Source organism: Mesocricetus auratus, unplaced genomic scaffold (genome assembly GCF_017639785.1).
Source record: "Mesocricetus auratus isolate SY011 unplaced genomic scaffold, BCM_Maur_2.0 Super-Scaffold_100028, whole genome shotgun sequence".
In the NCBI taxonomy this organism is placed as follows: domain Eukaryota; kingdom Metazoa; phylum Chordata; class Mammalia; order Rodentia; family Cricetidae; genus Mesocricetus; species Mesocricetus auratus.
In genome coordinates, this window is record NW_024429209.1 from 5,762,071 (window position 1) to 5,781,166 (window position 19,096).

The following is a 19,096-nucleotide window of genomic DNA, read 5'->3' on the forward strand; positions in this document are numbered from 1 at the left end:
AATTTCTTGGAAATTTCTTTCTTGGGAAGTGTTTTCTCTAAGCTTCATATGCACAGTTGGCTTTTGTTGAAACTGCTCTTTATTGGGTTACTACCAAGCTTATCATCCAATAAGGTTTTCTGTGTGCTGTGGCAATGATGTCATAATAATGATGTTCTCCAAAGAAAAAACAGACAACCCACCTCCCCCAAGCCCAAATAAGTCCTAAGTGCTTGCAAATTCCTTCCCAGCCTTTCCTAATAGGTAGATCTTATGTAATAGTCATTATGGCCTACATGAGATTTTGTCTTCTGATTTTATCTATTTCATCTTATTTAAATTTCATTCCTGTTTTCCTCAGTCATCTTCTTACATGAAGTTTTAATAATTTCTTCATAGACCATCCAATGTCCTGACTTACAATAGCATACTGCTCCTGTCTCCCTTTTCTGGGAAATAGAGGATTGATCCTGTTGGATCACAGTGGAGGAAAGCTTTTAGACAGACTGGCTGGCAAGCATTCATGACAAGGTGCTTTTGATGGTCCGAACCTGTGGAAACTGGGGGAAGAAATGAAATTATCATGCAGTTACAATAAAAACTTAGCTGACCCCAGGAAGAACACTGGAGCTTGGGGTGGCCTTCAAGAATTGTCTTAAGTTAAGGCAAGACCTTAACATAAGGACATTAGTTTATGGTACATTCTATGATTACTAGGGTAGGGTATAGCTCAGCTCTGAGGAACAGAAACTCTTAAATTTTATAGTGAACATAATGTTAACTTTGCTGTAGGCTTACAATGGCTCCTAGGAACAAAATGGAGGGAGACAGGCTGGTTTCTCATTATCTGAGGATTAATTTAAACATGCCTTACTCCTGCTAACACTCACCAGTCACTGTATATTGAAGCACAAGCCATGACATTTTCTCTAGCTCAGGGAATCATGCCAGTCTCCAATTATGCCAGCACCATTTGTTGAAGATGCTTTCTTTATTCCATTGTATATTTTTAGCTTCTTTGTCGAAGATCAGATGTTCGTACGTGTGTGGGTTAATACCCGGATTTTCAATTCGATTCCATTGGTCTGCCTGTCTATTTTTGTGCCAATACCAAGCTGTTTTCAGGACTATAGCTCTATAATAGAGCTTGAGGTCAGGGATAGTGATGCCTCCGGACGTTGCCTTGTTGAACAGGGTTGTTTTGGCTATCCTGGGTCTTTTGTTTTTCCATACAAAATTGATTATTGTTCTTTCAAGGTCTGTGAAGAATTGTGCTGGGATTTTAATGGGGATAGCATTGAATCTGTAGATTGCTTTTGGCAGGATTGCCATTTTTACTACATTGATCCTACCTATCCAAGAGCATGGGAGATCTTTCCATTTTCTGAGGGCTTCTTTAATTTCTTTCTTTAAAGATTCAAAGTTCTTACGATACAGGTCTTTCACTTGTTTGGTTAGCGTTACCCCAAGGTACCAAATAGGACAGACTTCTGGTGACATCTTAAAGTCACCTCAAAAGCAGCCCTCATACAGCTGTCAGCTTGAGACTGGCTTCCAGTTTCTGTCATTTAAAAATCAATGCAGGGAAGACTTTTGGCACAGCTTGTGTCATGGCTCCCTCAATGTGGAGAAGTAGGGACACAGGTCAAAGGTTAGGATCATGAATTTCTATCCTCAGAAAGACAGACAAGTTTGCTTCTGAAGTACTTTCAGATACCAGCCCGAGTTTCTCCATTTCTCTCTTGCTTCCCTGTTTTCTGAGTTGCTGAAATCAACTTTGGCTAATTAGGAATACAAGGGAAAGGAAAACTGAGCATGTGCACAATATATTTTACACGCTGTAAAGCTTTACTTCAGGCTTAGTCTGAATGTCGCTCAGTATAAAATACTGAGTTTCAGACTTGTTCTTCAGCCATCTTAGTCTAGCAGGCCTGAGGTGGATTCTGTGTAATTATAGTGACCCAGTAAACTACCCAACTCTTAGTGTTACTCCCACTGAGGAGAAAGACCAACTACCCAAATCATGGCCAAATTAAAGCAAGCTTCATTCCTGTGCACAGAAAAGTCAGATCAGCAGCTGTCACCCTCTAAGGTGGGGTTCATGAGATTGGCCTAGGGCCAATTTCTCAAGACCTTTTTAATAGGGCAAAACCATAGGGTGAGGGATTTTTGCATGTAAGCATGCATACCGCAGTGAGTCCAGGCAGTTAAGGAAAGTGGGTCAATGGGTATAGAACATCTCTGAGAACAGGTGGGTCCAGGAGGTTAGTTTATGGCACATTCTATGGTTCTTGGGGTAGGGGCACAGCCCAGTTCTGAGGAACAGAAACTCTCAAGTTTTATAGTAAACAAAAATGTAGCATGGCTACAGACTTAAAAATGACTCACAGGAGCAAACAGAGACAGGCTGGGTTCTCATTTCTAAGGGATGGTTGAACAACATACCTTAAGAGTATAAAGATTGGGGCTAGGGAGATCGATCAGTGGACCTGAATTCAAACCTCTAGCAACCATGTAAACATAGCCCTACATAACCCCTGAATTGGGAAACAAAGGCAAACGGATTCCTAGAGCTCAGTAAGTAGCCTGCCTAACTGAAACAGTGAGCTCCAGAGTCAGAGAGAGACCCTGTTTCAAGGCACTAAGGGGCTGAGCGATAGAGCAGGACATGTGACATCTTCCTCTAGCCTCTGCATGGAGCCCTGCATCTCAAACACACACAGAACATGAAGCTTCATGAACCTCCTGTATAATGGCACTATTCTGCTGCTCCTTGGAAGGAAAACAGTGTTCATTCTGTCTCTTTGAAAATTTGCCCCCTTTGTGAAGTGACCCCCATTGCCAGCATGCCCTGTGGTTATTATGCCACTTATAGCTCTCCTTGAAGTAACTACAAATCAAACTATAAATACATTCTCATATGAATTCTTACATAAACACCCCACATGCCTGGCTCCCAGCTTGAACATTGACTGAGACATCAAAATAAAGAGTCACTGTGTCAATTATATTTATATTCATATTGTTTAATTCTTAAAGTGGCTTCTATGTTAGACTTTATACTCACAGTTTCCTAAAACAACTGGACTGTCATGGAGTGAATGAAGTAACAGTTGCTCTTCTGAAGCTGTACCCAAGGCCTCACTCTCTTAAACATTCCGCTTGAACTCTTAGGTATCTGGGAGACTTTTCTGGGTGTAAGTCAGGGAAAACCCAGTCCAAACTGACTTAGGCAAAAAGGGAATTTATTGACTCATATAATTGCCAAATCTACTAGTAATCTTCCTTCAGATGTGGCTCTTTATAGGGGGAAAATGATGTCATCAAGGACTCTTTGGTCTCTGGTCTTAAATAGCTTATCCTCTGAGCTTTTTCTGTTCTTAGGTAGACTCAGCTTCTCTTTTAAAGTGAACGTTATCCTTTCTTTCCAAACTTACCTCAGCTGGAAAAGAGCATAAGGACTTCATAGGCACAGAGTCTGGAATTTTTTTCATGCTTGGACAGAATTAAGACATATACGTGCCTCTTCTAAACTTCATCCCAGAACAGACATTTGGGTCATCTACCCCAGCACCCATTTGTCTAAACCCTTGGAGCGTGGGAGTTAGGGAGGGACAGCGGGTCCTCAAATCAAAATGAGAACCATTAATCCAAAATGGAGACAAGATGCTAAACACCCTATAACTGCCTTTCTGTTGTTGAACTAGCAACATCTTCTCCACTGCTCATTGGGGCCAAATCATGTTAAATATCCTCTCATAGCTTGGCTGAAGAATCCAAGGACTGGTTTAATTAATCCAAATGTTAACACATCGAACCAGCCTGTCCTTAGTGTAATTGCATGAGGCAGGTACTGTCACTCTGATCATTCTTCAGACAACGAAGTTGAGTGGAGGAAGATTAAGGAACTTGTTGGAGTCTGCATTGAAGGTGAGATCCCAATGGCTCCTGAATTCATTTTTGCTCCTATCACACTCTGCATGCTGAGAGACAGAGTGCAGGGTCATTGCTAAGTCGTAGGTATCCCGTAATCACCCTCCAAGCTAATCTTGGATGTTGTCCTCTATGTCCCATCTTCCCAAAGATCATTCATGTGTTGCCTCTTCATATAGAATTTGCAGACACTATCCACATGTCTGGTTTCAAGGTACTTGGGATTGTGAGTAGAGAATACACAGTTGAGAAAATACATCTTATTCTTGCCAATACAGGGAGACCTTGAACAATTACACAAGCAATTCACTAAAGAATTAAAATGTTTTGAGCATCCTTCTTTCAGCATTAAATCTTAGGATGCACAAGCCTAGGGATCATTTCTTATGAATATTAGTTCTTCATTTCAAAGTTCTGGCTTGTATAATCTTTTGAGTTTTTTATTGTGTGTGATTTAAAACATGGTTGTTTCGCATTAGACTTCTCCATGGAATATAATTAGGTTTTTACCTAGGGGTTCCCACTCTAGCCATTCCTGTCAGAACATATATAATGTACCTAAAACACCAGATGTTGGCTTGCATAGGTGGCATTGCTTTTTGGAGCTGGTTTTAGGAGGCAGATATTTCAAACAGGAAGAAGAGCCTTGGCCAAGAAGTCAAAAGGTCAGCAAAAAAGCTCTTCAACTGCTATAACTCTGAATTGTCTCTGCAAAGTCAAAATTTGGCTTCTCTGTATCTGAAACTTCACCTCTGTAGAGTAAATGGATTGACATAGGTAAACATGAAGGGCCATTATTCACTGTGTCAAGACTGGGGAACAAAGAAGCCATGAACCGTTACAACACAGACTGGTGACTTCAGGCCTGATCCCACAACCTGCATCAGGGTACACCTTCTAAAAGCTCTCTTTGGAACACAGTTCAGACACACTCTGTGCTATGATTTGAAAGCCCTCAACGGATAGGACACAGTTCCTCAGTGCTGTTTGTCACTGGTGTAATGTTGAACTAAATCATGGGTTATGATGGTTTCTACCACCCTGAAAAGTTTTTATTTATTTATTTATCTATTTGAAAACAGATCTTTCTTTTGTCTGGGGACTTAATCCAGAGGAATTCCCTGTGGGGGGATTTGCTAGGAGTGGTGTTTTGGTGGCTGTTCTCTGCCACATCATGTTCATATTTCCATGCTGCGTTATTTCTGTCTAACACGTTCCTCCTCACCTCAGTGCCCAGTGGTGTCTTGCAGCTACTTCATTCTAATGAGCCTCATTGCAGGGAACTATGCCTCCTTCCTTTCTGTGCTGACCACTGCTGCCCATCACATAGTATATGAAGAGCATTTTCTATGTTGTGAAAGAACAGGACAGGGAATATTGAGGAATTATGTTAAAGGTGCACAGAAAGTAGTCAGGACAGAACGCTGCTTTGGGAGGCAAGAGTTCGGGGCACTGATAGGAGAGTATAGGATGTCCCTGATTTGGATCACAGCACTGAATTGCAGTGTGGTCCAGAGCCACACAGGTCCTCTTAGGGCTATGTATCACAGTGAATTTCCAAGTTCCTTCCTAAGATCCCTCGTCCTTCCTCTTTCATGGAATATCCTCAGGGCTTGACTGCCTAAAACAGACTTCACTTTATTCAGAGCTTTGTCATAGGCATGGGATCTCATTACATAGACAAGAAATTCCTGTCCACATTAGAAAGGCAGAGAACTTCTCTCAGATGTCACAAATATGTGACACACTTCTGTTCTTACTCCCATACTCTCTGTGGAAAACATCACTTACCAATTACAGCTTCCTTCCCACTGGGTTCAGACATCACTTCAGAGTCCTCAACACAGACTTCCAAATAGAAGGACTAATCCATTAATAATGGCACTGAGGACAAAAAATAATTTCCCAGATGAGCGTTTGGGTTATCTCATCTACAGTATATTTTAGAATTCAGTCTTAGTACCCTCCATGACTACATAGAAACTGGTGTCAGGCTTGGCTCTAAGACAGACAATAAAGTGCTAGGAGCTGAAAAGACAGACAGAGGCAGATATAAAAGTTGTAGGCCCAGACAAAGTTTCAGAAGTGTTTGGTAACAGTGATATTCAGGCTGGTACTTTAAGTCATATACTGTGGGAGCATATTGCCCATCAGACATGGCCAGGGTGTCCCCCACTTGGATATGTCTGGGCCCTATACAGATAGACTATTTCATGTCTCCTAACATGTCTGGGTATCATTTTAGCTTCTTGGCTTTCATTCAGATTGAATCTTAGGTATAGACAGGATCCTGTCTACCCATCATTTTCATCATGCAGGTATCATTACGAACTGCCAGTCTATTAAGAATTAATATATAATAGGCTGGGTAGTCTCTAGCCTTCCTTAGCCATGTTTTACTAATGGGGTTTCCAAGTAAAGGATCACAAGTAAGTGAACAGTCCACCAATTCATTTTTAATCAGAGGCTTTGGCCAGGTTTGCAGCATGTCAGGACACCAAGACATTCTAGCTTTTAGAGTGGCAGCTTTCATCTTTTGTCAAAAGCACAATAATGTTAATAAAGGCACAAAAAGAAAGTATCCTTATTATTCTTTAGGAGAAATCTGACTACAATGAAGGCAATCACAAACTGACTCATGAATTTTAGGGAATGATCAAATTCTTCATTTTCATATATACTTAAAACCACATGGAAAATGTGAATCTCAACACATAACACCGGGTTGTCACTATACTGACTCTGAGCAAAGAGTGGGCCATCAACTGTCCTCATTAGGAAGACAGTATGGTACAGTAGAAAGGGATTTGAATGTGACATGCTTGGGTTTAAAACTCAGATCTATCACTTACAATTTATGTGAACTTGGAACATTAGTTTTCATTATTTAAATCTCAGTTTTATTTCTCCAGCATGTGAATAAAATTGTTTTTGTTTTAACTATGTAAATATTTCTCTAGCATAATGAGAAAACTCTGATATTATATTGTCTTATTGGAATAGCAGTATAGATGCAGTACTTATTGCTAATATCTTGATAACAATACAATTGCTGTGATAAAACACTATGACCAAGATGACTTACAGAAGAAAGATTTTATTTGAACTCATGGTTCCAGAGGGTTAGAATCAAAGATAGTGGAGTGAAGTCATGAAAGCTGGAGTATCGTAGCTGAGAGCTCACATCTTGGACTTCATACAAGAAACAGAGAAGGCACGGGTGAAACTGTAGTTATCTTTAAGCTCTCAAAGGCCACCTCTAGTGACACATTTCCTACAACAAAACAATACTTCCTAAGCCTCCCTAACGATGCTACCAACTGGAGGCCAAGTGTTCAAATGCCTGAGACTGTGGATGATAGCTCACAAACTACCACAGCTGGGAAGAGCTGTGATGCAGCAGCTAAGGCCTGCTTTGAAACCTATGGAACAGATGGGAGAGTGTGATTAGTATTCAGCATAACACTCAGAGCCAGGTCATTTCCACTGTAGGATCAATGACTGTTGGTTTTCTTATCTGAGCAGCATGGACATAAGGACATGGGACTATAGCACCAGGGTTTGTCACACAGATGAATACAATTGCTCTTCAACATAGGCCAGCTTCCTTTCTAGACAATATAATGATAATTTTATATCATTTAGCTCAGTGACCTTTGATGTCAAGGATAAACACATCAGAAATAGTATATTTCATGTTCAAAGCGCAATCATTTAGAAGGACTGTCTAATGGAGCAAATGGACAGATTCATAATTTTTAGGCTTGAATGCTGCTTGTATCTGCAGCTGGTACCTTGGTTAAAGATGCTTATTACACATGGGAACTGGCTTAAGGATGCTCAGAGCTCTGGAAATGAAAATACCTAGTCTAAATGACTTCTGGGTCCTCTTTTCTTTCTTTTATTCTTCACCTCAGTTATTAGGAATCTTCACATAGAAATATGTACATGGTTCTTTTGTTTTTGTAATACTTGTTTTTTAGAAAATAATTTTCTTTTGCTTTATTATGATTATTGTTTTCCTTAATTTTTTCAGTCAGGTTTATTGACTTCATAATCTTGTATGGAAGATGCTATTCAGTCATTCATTCATTTATTTGTTCACACATAAGCTATAGTACTTAAAACCAAAAGGTTTAAAGTCAGAGTTGGGCAGATTTGAATATGACTCCTTCCATAGTATAATTATGTGAATGGAGGAAATGACTCAGTACCTCTCTCTTTACACATAAGCTTGGACTGTAGTAAAAGCTAATTCGCAGTCAGTGCACAGATTCAGGGAGATGACATAATATAGTACTTAACATAGTGTCTGGCTTACAACAAGCTCTCAAATCATCTCATTGCTGATCCACTTATAGTTAGGATATTGGTAGAGGAGAAGAGTGCAAACATCTATCCACATCTTGAGAATGGTAATCACAGACCATGCTGGCCCTTGGGGCCGAGGTTTAGGGATTTTGTAATGAAGAGCGGAAATGAACATTTTCTCCTCTATTTGTTTTAAACTCCTAGAATCTAGAGCCTGTGATCTAAAATGTCCAAATCCAGAGAAATCTCTGAATCCTCCAAGATCTACCCATGGGTCCCGGCTCATCTAGGTTACCTGATTTTAGACCCCATATTATAGGATCACAAACTAACAGGTCTCAGAGAGCAATTCCACTCTTGGGAGTCTTGTTAATTAGCCTCGTGAGCAGTAACTGATTGCATTGCTGGTGCAGCCTTTTCTGTGTAGCCAGCTCTCTAGTCTCACCAGCCTTTCTCTTGAGGCCAGTGATGAATGTGGTTTAAATGAAAAATGTTGTATGTGCATTCAGCGTCAATGAAGATGTCATTAATACAGTTCTGGGAAGACAGATACTGCCAACCTGCTGGAATATCCACATGTAGGACTGATCTCCGGACTGGGAGGCACTCAAAGGCAACAGGCTCAACCTGCATTGGAGATTGAGTCCATCTGTCCTATGGTGACCAGCGTAGTCTCCACAAGTTTGACAGTAAGGAAATGTCCAGTCTTGACTCCTACTATGGCTTCTCTGTCTCTGTGTAATGTTTTGATTGTTTCGTCTATTTTAGAATATCCACTCAGTGCTGCTCATTTAGAGGCTAGTGATTATGAATACAAGAAAAAAATCTCACTGCACATCGATAGTTTTCCAGGTTTCAACAGGACAATTGTGGGTTTATGGAGATCTCTATATGCAGGCAAAACCTGTTCTCCCAGGTATTCTCAATTGTGTGATAAGCCCATTTCTTTGATCAGACCTGAATCCCAGTTCCACTTTGGATCGGGTCTTCAGCCTTCTTCAATGAGCTAAGTACACTTTCCTCATACATAAATTGGAAGCCCTGAATATTTATATATTTACCTAAAATATTTGTAGTCATGGAAAGATAGTTCTGGGATTAAAAGCATTTGCCTCTTCAGCCTTGTGATCAGAGTTTAATCCTTGGAACCCACTGGGTAGAAGGATAAAAGTGTTTTTTGTCTTTCGTCTCTGTTTCTTTCTTGTTTCAACTCCCCCACCCCTTCTTTAATAAATTAAAGAAACAAAATTTAGATAGCTTGTGGTTTGGGAAAGCATGAAGTTTAAATAGCCAATTTTTAGATGCTTGACACTGTGTTTGGTAGGTACCAAGTAAATATAAGCATCAGAGATTATTATGGTAACTTGTGTCATTGCTGTGAGGGCAATCAATCCTCTGGAAGTGTTGTGATTAACTCAAAGAGGACCAACACATACTCCTTACTTGGGACATGCTCATCTGTTTTCAGGAGTGAACAAACAAGGTTTATATTTTTTATCTTACATTTATGGACATTTCAGTCCATGATTGTTTGGCTCTGGTGGCACATCATGGTGGGAATGTCTTAGGGAGCAAACACACTTCATAACCAGGATGTGGAAGTGTGGAAGTGAGGAACAGGAAAAGGCCTGGGATCCCACTACACCTTTCAAGACCCTATCCTCAAAAATCAGGAAATAGTCCACTAAAGTCCACTTCCTTTTTTTCTTTCTCACCACTTTTACCCTCTTAAAAGTGTTTGAAAAGTTATTCTTTGACACTTTATGCATGTACACAATGTATTTTCATTATGTTCGCCTCACATTACCCTTAGTTATCCCTTTCTAACCACCCACTTCTTCCCAACAAGACCCTATCCTATTTTCAAGTCTTATTTTAACAACCCACTGAGTTTAATCACGGTTGCTTACATGAACACAAGCGGGTGTGGGGGGGGGTGGCATGGCTATTTGCTGAACTCAGGTGCCTCACCAGGAGCTACTGAAGGAACTGACTCTTCCTCTCTCAGCAGCCATTACCAGCTAATAGATACAGAGGGAGGGGTGAAGCCTCATGAGCCTGTCTCCCATCTATGATATCATGATGATGAACCACAATTTCTGACCCAAGTTTCTTCTACTTCCTAATAGCCCCAAACTGGTGACCAGTCCTCTAATAGCCCCAAACTGGTGACCAGTCCTACAGGGACCTTTAGGGACACATCAGATGCAAGTTACTGAAAGGCTGTCTGGAGGGACGGCTCAGGATTTAAGATGCGCACTTTTCAAAGAACCAGGGCTCAGCTCCCAGCATCCATATGGCAGCTCACAACTGTCTGTAACTCCAGTATTAGGAAATCTGATGCCCTTTTCTGGCATCCTTGAACACCAAACACACATGGTTCACAGACATCAAAACACAAATATAAGATAAAATTATTAGAAAAGAAACCCCGAATTGTAGAAGAATCTATATAAACAATGGAAAAAGCAAGGGCCTGCCTGCTTCTCTATATTAGTTTCACACTGGTCCTTTCTTGTACGAGCTGTGTCCCAAGCACACTGACCAGCTTCCAGTTCTCTGTCTATGACAAACTCCATGGAGATGTTATACAAGGGAACTTTTCTTTGGGGTATGATCTGCTTTTCCATATAGATGGATACACTTTCCATGGTTTCCTCCTTTTCCTCTGTCATAACCTGCTTTTCAAAACATCACTTCCCTGAGAAAGTGTTTTTGATCGTCCATGAAAATAATGATGAATCTCCTGCACCTTATGCTACCCTTGCTGTTCACAGCACTCAACAGAATGTGCAGTCCCACGGCTGCTTGTCTGTGTTTTAGCTTCATTGACATTTATTATATTCCTGCTAGATGTTCAGAAGGTCACCCAGGGAAAAAACACCCCTGTTCAAGTAACAATCTTTTTTACTATATTTATTGTGTTCATGTGTATGTGTGTGTGTGTTGTACATGTGTGTATATATGTGTCTGTGGTGCATGTGTGCATACCTGTGTTGTGTATGTGCATATCTGTGTTGTGTGTGTGTGTGTATGTCTGTGGTATGTGTGTGTGTGTGTCTGCACTTTGTGTGTGTATGTGTGTTATAAATAAGGAACATCCCATGACATTTTCTTCTTGGGCTTACTTATCTTGTCTTTTGTTTATTGCTAATAAAGGACCATTATGATAGAATGAACATTATATCACGTTTTATTATATTGCTTTGTCTTAGGCAGAATCACAGGAATGAAGTTGCAGTCAAAAAGTAAGTATATACCTGAATTAAGAATGCTGGATCTTTTCTCACAGTAGTTGCAGCAAGAGTCTGTTTAGCTTCCAATCATCAACCACCTAGTAAGTGCATTTGGTACAATTTACATATGCAATAATGCCTGCTACATTAATAAATGTGGAAAAGTAATATCAATGTAATAAATGTTCTAGTCCTTTCTTATCATACTAGTGAGGTATGTGCCTTCACAAATCAATTAAGTTTCATGAACTTGCAATTTTATTTTATGTAGCGATAATAAAATGTACCTCTGACAGAGAAAGGAAAGACAAAGGGCTGGGGGGGGGGACTTACAGATACAAGTGACATTTCTCTTTTAAAGTGAATGATCTCTGCCTTTCCATCTCTTCCTGTCCACCTCCACTTACTGTAAGATACTGGTCCACATGAGGGATCCAGTGGAAACTTAGGCACAGGGGGATTAGTGAAGGCAAAAGAACAAGAAGCACTTGGTCAGCCATTTGTTCTGCTCACAGGCAGATTAATGCTTCTGTGTAGGACTGGCATTTATAGACTTGATATACTTGACTCCTCTGTTTCCTTCCCTTCAAATATAACATCTAGATTTGTCTGATTTTTAAACTGGGTTATTTGAATGTCAAACTTTCGATAACACTTTTAATAGAGGTGTCCATTAACCCGTGTTAAATTAGAGCTCTTCGTCTCGGGAAATACATGTGACACCCACATGAATACCAAATGCCTTCATTAGGTTCTGCCCTTACACACTGAATACCAAATGCACAGCCCAACTCGGGGACACAGTCTTCCCTCTCATGAGTTGCCAACACATGTTTGTGTTTCCTCAGCAGTACCAGTCAGTCCCGTTTGTTGTTTGTGTTCAGGTGATGGGATGTGGCAACTGTAGCTTTAGCTCAAATAAACAAATGGCACCGCAACCATCAACTGCAGAGACAGAGTCACAAGGAGGCTGCAGAAGCTCATCCCTAAGTCAGTGAGAGGACCCCACTTAGCATGCAAGATGAATTCTGAACACTTCATAAAAGACGATAACTTTCTTTGACCAATGAATATATTATTTATAAGTGATTCCAATGCCTTCTTCTCCCTCTCATTCTCTGCCAGTCTCCCAGCCCCCCATTTTCACAGTATGTTGTAGCACTTGTTCAATGATGAAAACTCTTAGGATAAATAATTTATAAAGCAATTTACAAGTATATTATTTTTAGCCATAAGACCTGGAAGAACACACACACACACACACACACACACACACACACACAGAGTGTGGCTTATAAGTATCAATGTATTAGAACACCAATAAGTGTGTATGTGGAGGAGTTGGGTTGAAGTCATAGTACTGGGGTCCCTGCACATGGGCCACTCAGAGCATGTGGAGGTCATGTCGTAATAATCACGAGAAAACACACTAAGAATCAATGATTTTCCTCTTTGATTCACAAGGCCTTTAGAAGGAGCCTAAATCAAGATATTTCCTTTAGATAATTTTGAGCATGCTTACTGAGCCAGAATCAGTGTTAAGAGTTTTCCATGGATTATCTAATTGCCTCCTCCTGGCCTACATGGGACATGTGTTCTTATGACTGCTATTTCATGGAGATAAAGAAACTGAGGTGTCTTCTGACCTTCACTATTTTCTCTTTCAACTCCCAAACTAGTTAAAGACACTCTTCCCAGAAATCCTTCAAATGCTAAGATTCAAAAGTATTGGTCTACTGCTGTTGTGTGTCAAGCTTTTCACTGAGAGCTAGGGTGCATAGGCAGATCACACATGTGTGGCAGGGCTATCCAACAGAAATGGCAGGCAAATGACAGATATTAGCCACATATAACTCCAAATCTTCTAGTAGTCATATCACTTTAAGAGAAGGAAGGTAATGAAGTTAATTGCAAGGGAATATTTCACATAATCCCACATATCATAACTATTCTTTAAACCTATTATTTAGTATGAACATTATTAATGATATTTCACATAATTTTTTGTACTGTTCTCTAAAGGTGGTATTCATTTAATACATAGGACATATTTAAGCTCAGACTAGAAACACACTGGATGTGGCTAGTGGCTATGGGCCAAGATAGATGTCATAGGTCTATAAGCAAACTTTGGAGGAAAATGGCCCCAGAAGAAATTGTCCACTAGGGTGTGACATTTGCATGAGATAGCTAATCACTAGATGGGTATCAACCTGATGTACAGGGACATTCAAAAGCTAGGAAGGAATATATGCACACCAGGTGAAATAGGGGAGACTGGAGGGAGTCAGATCAGGAACTCATCTGAGCAGGCTGGTGTGCTCCTAACTCCAGGCATGCTCTTTCTCTCTTAATCACTCATTCTCTTTATTATTTTATTGAAATTGAGCTACTGCAGTCACGCACACGCACGCATGCGTGTGTGTGTGTGTGTGTGTGTGTGTGTGTGTGAGGATTCAAGATGATGATGCCAAATGCCTTATTTAGTCTCTACCTTACATTTTGTTTTATGAAATAGGGTCTCTTACTGAGCCTAGAGCTCCCTGAGTCACCTAGAGTGGGTGCCCAGCTGGTTATAAGCACCCTCCTTATCTGCCTCTCCAGAGCTGAGATAACAGACACAGACCCTTGCTCTTGGCTTTTTAAGTGGGTGCTCAAGATTAAACTCAGAAACTCATGCTTATGAGGCAAGCATTTGACTGACTGAGCCATTTCCCTGGCTTCTAACTTTATTAGCATTTTACTTAATCCTTGGAACTTTCTGATACTCTCATTAATAGAAGAGTAGAATTGATTGTTATAAATACATTAACTATAAATCAATATACAAATATAGACAGCAAAGTTGTTAAGCCCTAAATATGTATGCTTAGATTTGGCATGTACTTTGTCATTGTTTTGTTTTTAAAAAGAGATAGATCAAAGAGGACATTTCTGCTTTGAGCTGAGATGTGAGATGGAGCTGGGGTGGGAGTATTTATCTCAGAAATGGAAACAATTGGAAAATATTTCCAACACCTATAAAGTGATAGTTTTCAAGATGTGAACAAGAAAGAGGCACCAGAAGACAGTATTCTAAGAGGCTGTAACAAATGAGGTAACCTCTAAGGTTGCCCCAGCTTCCTACCTTGGGGAGAGTTGACCCTCCAGTGAGTGCTGCTCTGATCAAACCCAACAAACCTAAGAAGCAAGGTTAAAGAGGACTAGGCCATTTCCAACTAATTTGGTTCAGTCCACAACAAAGGTGAAGAATATTTATAGATATATTTTCTAAACCACTGTACTGCATTATAGGAAGGAGGGGTCCAGGTGGGTTCCGAGAACTCTCCAAGCTGAAGACACAGAGTTGAGTATCAAGGATCAATAGAAGATTGATCCAGTCCTAAAGAGAAACACCTCATACAAAGATGATCTCAGCACCTGGAATCACACACCTATAATCCCAGCACTAGAAGGGTATAAAAGATAGAAGCAGGGTCTTCATAAGTCAGTATCAGGCATTCATTCTGCAGTCACTCTGAGGAGAGGCAGCAGTTTGAAGCCTGGTGAAGAGCTCATGGATCAGTCCTTTCAGCCTGAGGTCGTGGTAAGAGCTATCAGCCCACTACATTTGCTTTGCTGAACTTCATCTTGAAGTTTGAACCCCAGTATCAATCTCTGGGTCTTTTTTTTTCCTGCTACAAGTGAAAATGAGGAAGAGGGGAGAGAAAGGGGGAGGAAAAAAGAGAACAGAGGAGAGGAGAGGAGAAGAGAAGAGAGGAGAAAAAATCCCCAGGTAATCCTCAGAAGGCTGACCTCAGGCATTCATCTGGTAGGGATGAGCCATGGATGTGATCAAGAAACCAGTTAAAAGTATACTAAACTGAGACAGGCTGAAACAAGGTCTGTTCCCACCAATCAGCTAGAAGATCTCAAGATTCAGAGGTCATTAGGCAAAATACACGCATGGGAACTCACATCTCAGAACAAACCCTCAAAGGTCCACACATGTTTCAAACAACTTAACCTAATCCTAGATTGGAACTAAAGAATATTTATAAGAATAAATAACAATTTGGAGTTGGTGAGAAGGCTCAGTGCATAAAGACTATGGCTGCCAAGCTGAACAAAATGGGTTTGATTCCTGGGACCCATAGGATGGAAAGAGAGAATCACATTTTACAGAGATGACCTCTGACCTCCACATGAGCACACTGACACAAGCAACTCTTCCCACACACATACAAAATATATAAACAAATATTTAATGGTTTTGGGAAAGAATAAAATCTACAACATCAGAAAAACCTACAACATCTAAGATAAAATCAGCAATGCTTTAAATCATATCAGAGATTACCAGGCTTATAAATGAGCCAAGGGTGACTATGATGGGCAGAGCAATCAGTTTACAACGGTCCAGTTCTGACACAAGCACTGTGCCAAGCAAATACACTAGTTATGAGAGCTTTATTCTTCCAGTCAAATGAGAATTCTATAATTAGAAAGCTCTGTTGGATTGATAGTACTTTGAATGAGAGTATCTGCAGACGAAACCACAATGAACACTTAGACATGGCAACAGAGACCATCCAAAGGGAACAGAGCACACACAAGTTGTGGGAACACTTTTAAGAACCCTGCTCCAAACCACTGCAGAGTAAAGAATGCTTCTCCATGATTCTGTGAGAGCAGTGAGGCCAGTGCTACTCGGCACACAAAGCCAGGCACCAAAGGAGACTCACAGCAACTTTGCTCACAAATAGAGATATGGAACCCTAAATATTTCAGTAAGTTAATTCAGATCTTTGTCACTCCTTGCTTCCCTTGATCCACCCTACTCCTCCCTTTCCTCTTTCCTCCCCAAGCATACTGCTTGGCAATTATAAGGAATACACCATTGATGAGGAACTTAGTGTAAATGTCAAAATCACAATGCTAAGGGAAAGAAGCAACTCCTCCCAATAGAATAAACAGATAAAACCCATAAACTTCTTGAAAATCTGAACAAATTCAGAGTGAGTGAAAGCAAACTTGAGGTTGCTTGGATGTGAAGTGGTGATTGAAGTTTGCAAAAAGAAGGAATCAGGACAAAAATGACTTCTGGGCTGATGTATGTATTTATTTTGGACTTTATGGGATTTGGGAGTTTCAGAAATGTATTCATGTTTTCAAACATATCAATGATTTAAATCTCTTAAGCTTAATCTATATCAGTTACACAAATAGCAATTTTTAAGATTTATCTATTTAATTTTATGTATATTCCTGGTACCAGTGTAGGTCAGAAGAAGGCACTGGATTCACTGGAACAGGAGTTACATACAATTGTGAGCCTCTGTATGGGTGCTGGAAATTCAACCTGGGAACTCTGCAAGAACAGCCAGTGCTCTTCACTGCAGAATCATTTCCCAGTCCCGGATTTTTTTCAAGAGAAATTTACAAATGTTCAGTAGTTCAGTGGTATTTGTCTAAAACCAAGCTGTGTCCTCCATATATTTAGAAACAGAGGGAAGGAATGCATAAAGACCTGTCTCTTTCTTATTACAGGAGTTGGTGTTTCTCAAGAATCAACCACTCTCTTCAGTCCACTTATAAAGTTTGGTCACAGCTGAAAAACCCTGGGCAACTTGCACAAAATGGAAACAGACATGCAGGATCTCCTTCACAAACAACAAGACAGCCATTTGTTTGGAGGAGCTCATATGGGAATGCTCTTGCAGAGATTCCTCTCCTGAGCTCCTAGAGGCCTAGCTGAGGTGGTTTTACTTGATTTTGGTGTGTCTGGTAGTCCAAGTTTGTGTTTATTCCTTTGGCGTGTGAGAACTATAGAACTCCGTAAATTAACCCCCCTGGATGCCCCTTCCCTCATAAATAGTACAGAACATTAACAACTGCTTAGTTCACTGATTTGGGATTTATTTATATAAAGCAAGTCTTGTCCTTTTTAAAAAATCATCCTCTTAGTGTGTAACAGGGTCTGAAATGATAGTGTTTTAGCTTCAGTTTGATACTTCCAATACTGGCCACTGCTTGCTTTCTAGTCACATAGAGGGAATGTCTTTTCAGTACCTCTCAAGGTACTAAGGACATCACTGTTCACAGAGAAGGCCCTCCATGTAGGAAATATCAACAAATTTGGGGACATACCTATGTCAGGACTGCTTAACTAGCCTTCATTTTAAATATGTTCATTTAAGTTCTTAGATCAAGGTCCTGGCATCCTTATGAAGTGACTGTCTCATCAAGTACTTGCTAACTTCTAAGATGATGAGGAAAGTTGTCATGGCATGTACACTAAGCACAGAATTCTCCCCAAGTTCACTGTTTCAATCAAAATCAAGCTAACTTTTTCTGCAGGTAGTCAGGTAGAGACTTGCTGGGTTTAGGGGGAAAAATAAGCCAATAAAATGTTCTGTCTGATCTGCCTTGGTGAACCAAAGTCTTGGCCCCAGGAACTGGCCCCCAGGAAGGGTCCAGAAAATACAGTTAATAATAAATTACAAACGTGGCTGTAGCAACTATGGAGAGACCCTACATTTTTCCACTCAGCCCACATGCTCACTCTCTGGCCCTCTCTACCCCATGGGCTTAATAGGCATCAAAGTGAACCAAATCCGATAAAACATTTCCCTAAGCTAGGTGAGAGCGAGTTCAATGGTTCATTCTCATTCATTCTCTTTCCCTTACTCCCGAGGAGCAACTCAGCAGAGCCCACAGGAACAAAGGGAGCAGCATTTCAGAGATTCAATTCTTGTCCTCTTCCTGTTGCTCTGTTAGTCAGCCCATTCCCCCAAACTCACTGAGGCTTGATGGTAAGTGTCATTTGAAAAGTGACACCTTGTTGATAGTCTTGACTGCCTCTGTGTTGGCCATGCAATCTGGGACCTATGCTATGCTTCCCAGATATGCTGATAGCTGCATACAGCAAAGAATACTAATTCATATACACAGAAAATACTAATTACATACAGAAGACTGAGGGCCCTTCAGTGTGTGAAGTAGTTTGACTGAGACTTTCTCAGGACTGTGCTATAGTCTAAACTTTTGTCTCATGTCCCTTCTTTCCTCTCCTCCTTCCCTCCTTTTATTTTTCCACAGTCATTCCCTGTGAAACAGATAACTGTGCATAAGACTCTGCCTTCTCAGACAACCCAAACAAATGAAAGTGATTCTAAGCTATCTGATAGGGCTTGAAGACAATCTCATTTGTTTTCCAGGTGTCCCAGAGGATATCATCTTGAATGGCATGAGGGGACAGAGATAAGCCCTGGTACATAGTAGGATACATATACTATAGTTACCTGGTACAGAGGGAAAATACTTGCAGTATAACTTATACATTTGAAAACCATCAATGGAATGATGCCGAAATTAAAAAAATAATAAAAACAATAGTTTAGTAAATAAAAATGGAAACAGGGACTTGAGCCTGAAATAGTTGGCTTATTTTCTAGGCAAGTGATACATTGGTGGCTTAAATGGCAGAAATCCCAAGAGTTCTGAATACCATGCTTCTGAGATGGAGTATGGCCTCTCTCCTTGTTTCGTCTATTTGTGTATCATCACGTGGCTTTTCCTTCTCTTCATGCTCCGCTGTGTCTTTTGTGCTCAGATTTCCTCTCAAAGGTATGGTTATATTAGAATCTGCCCTAATG

General features: G+C 40.4%; 1 long non-coding RNA gene across 2 annotated transcripts in view; it reads left to right on the top strand.

Annotated features, from left to right (window-relative positions):
* Positions 1–17,329, top strand: part of LOC110343264 — a 30,692-nt gene extending 13,363 nt beyond the window's left edge. The window contains exons 2-4 of one of the 2 annotated variants that reach the window (XR_005871649.1): positions 8,733–8,912; positions 11,439–11,471; positions 16,989–17,329. This is a non-coding gene — a long non-coding RNA (uncharacterized LOC110343264). The remainder of the gene's footprint in view (positions 1–8,732; positions 8,913–11,438; positions 11,472–16,988) is intronic. The other variant, XR_005871648.1, reaches the window with a different exon arrangement.
* The last annotated feature ends 1,767 nt before the right edge of the window (positions 17,330–19,096 follow it).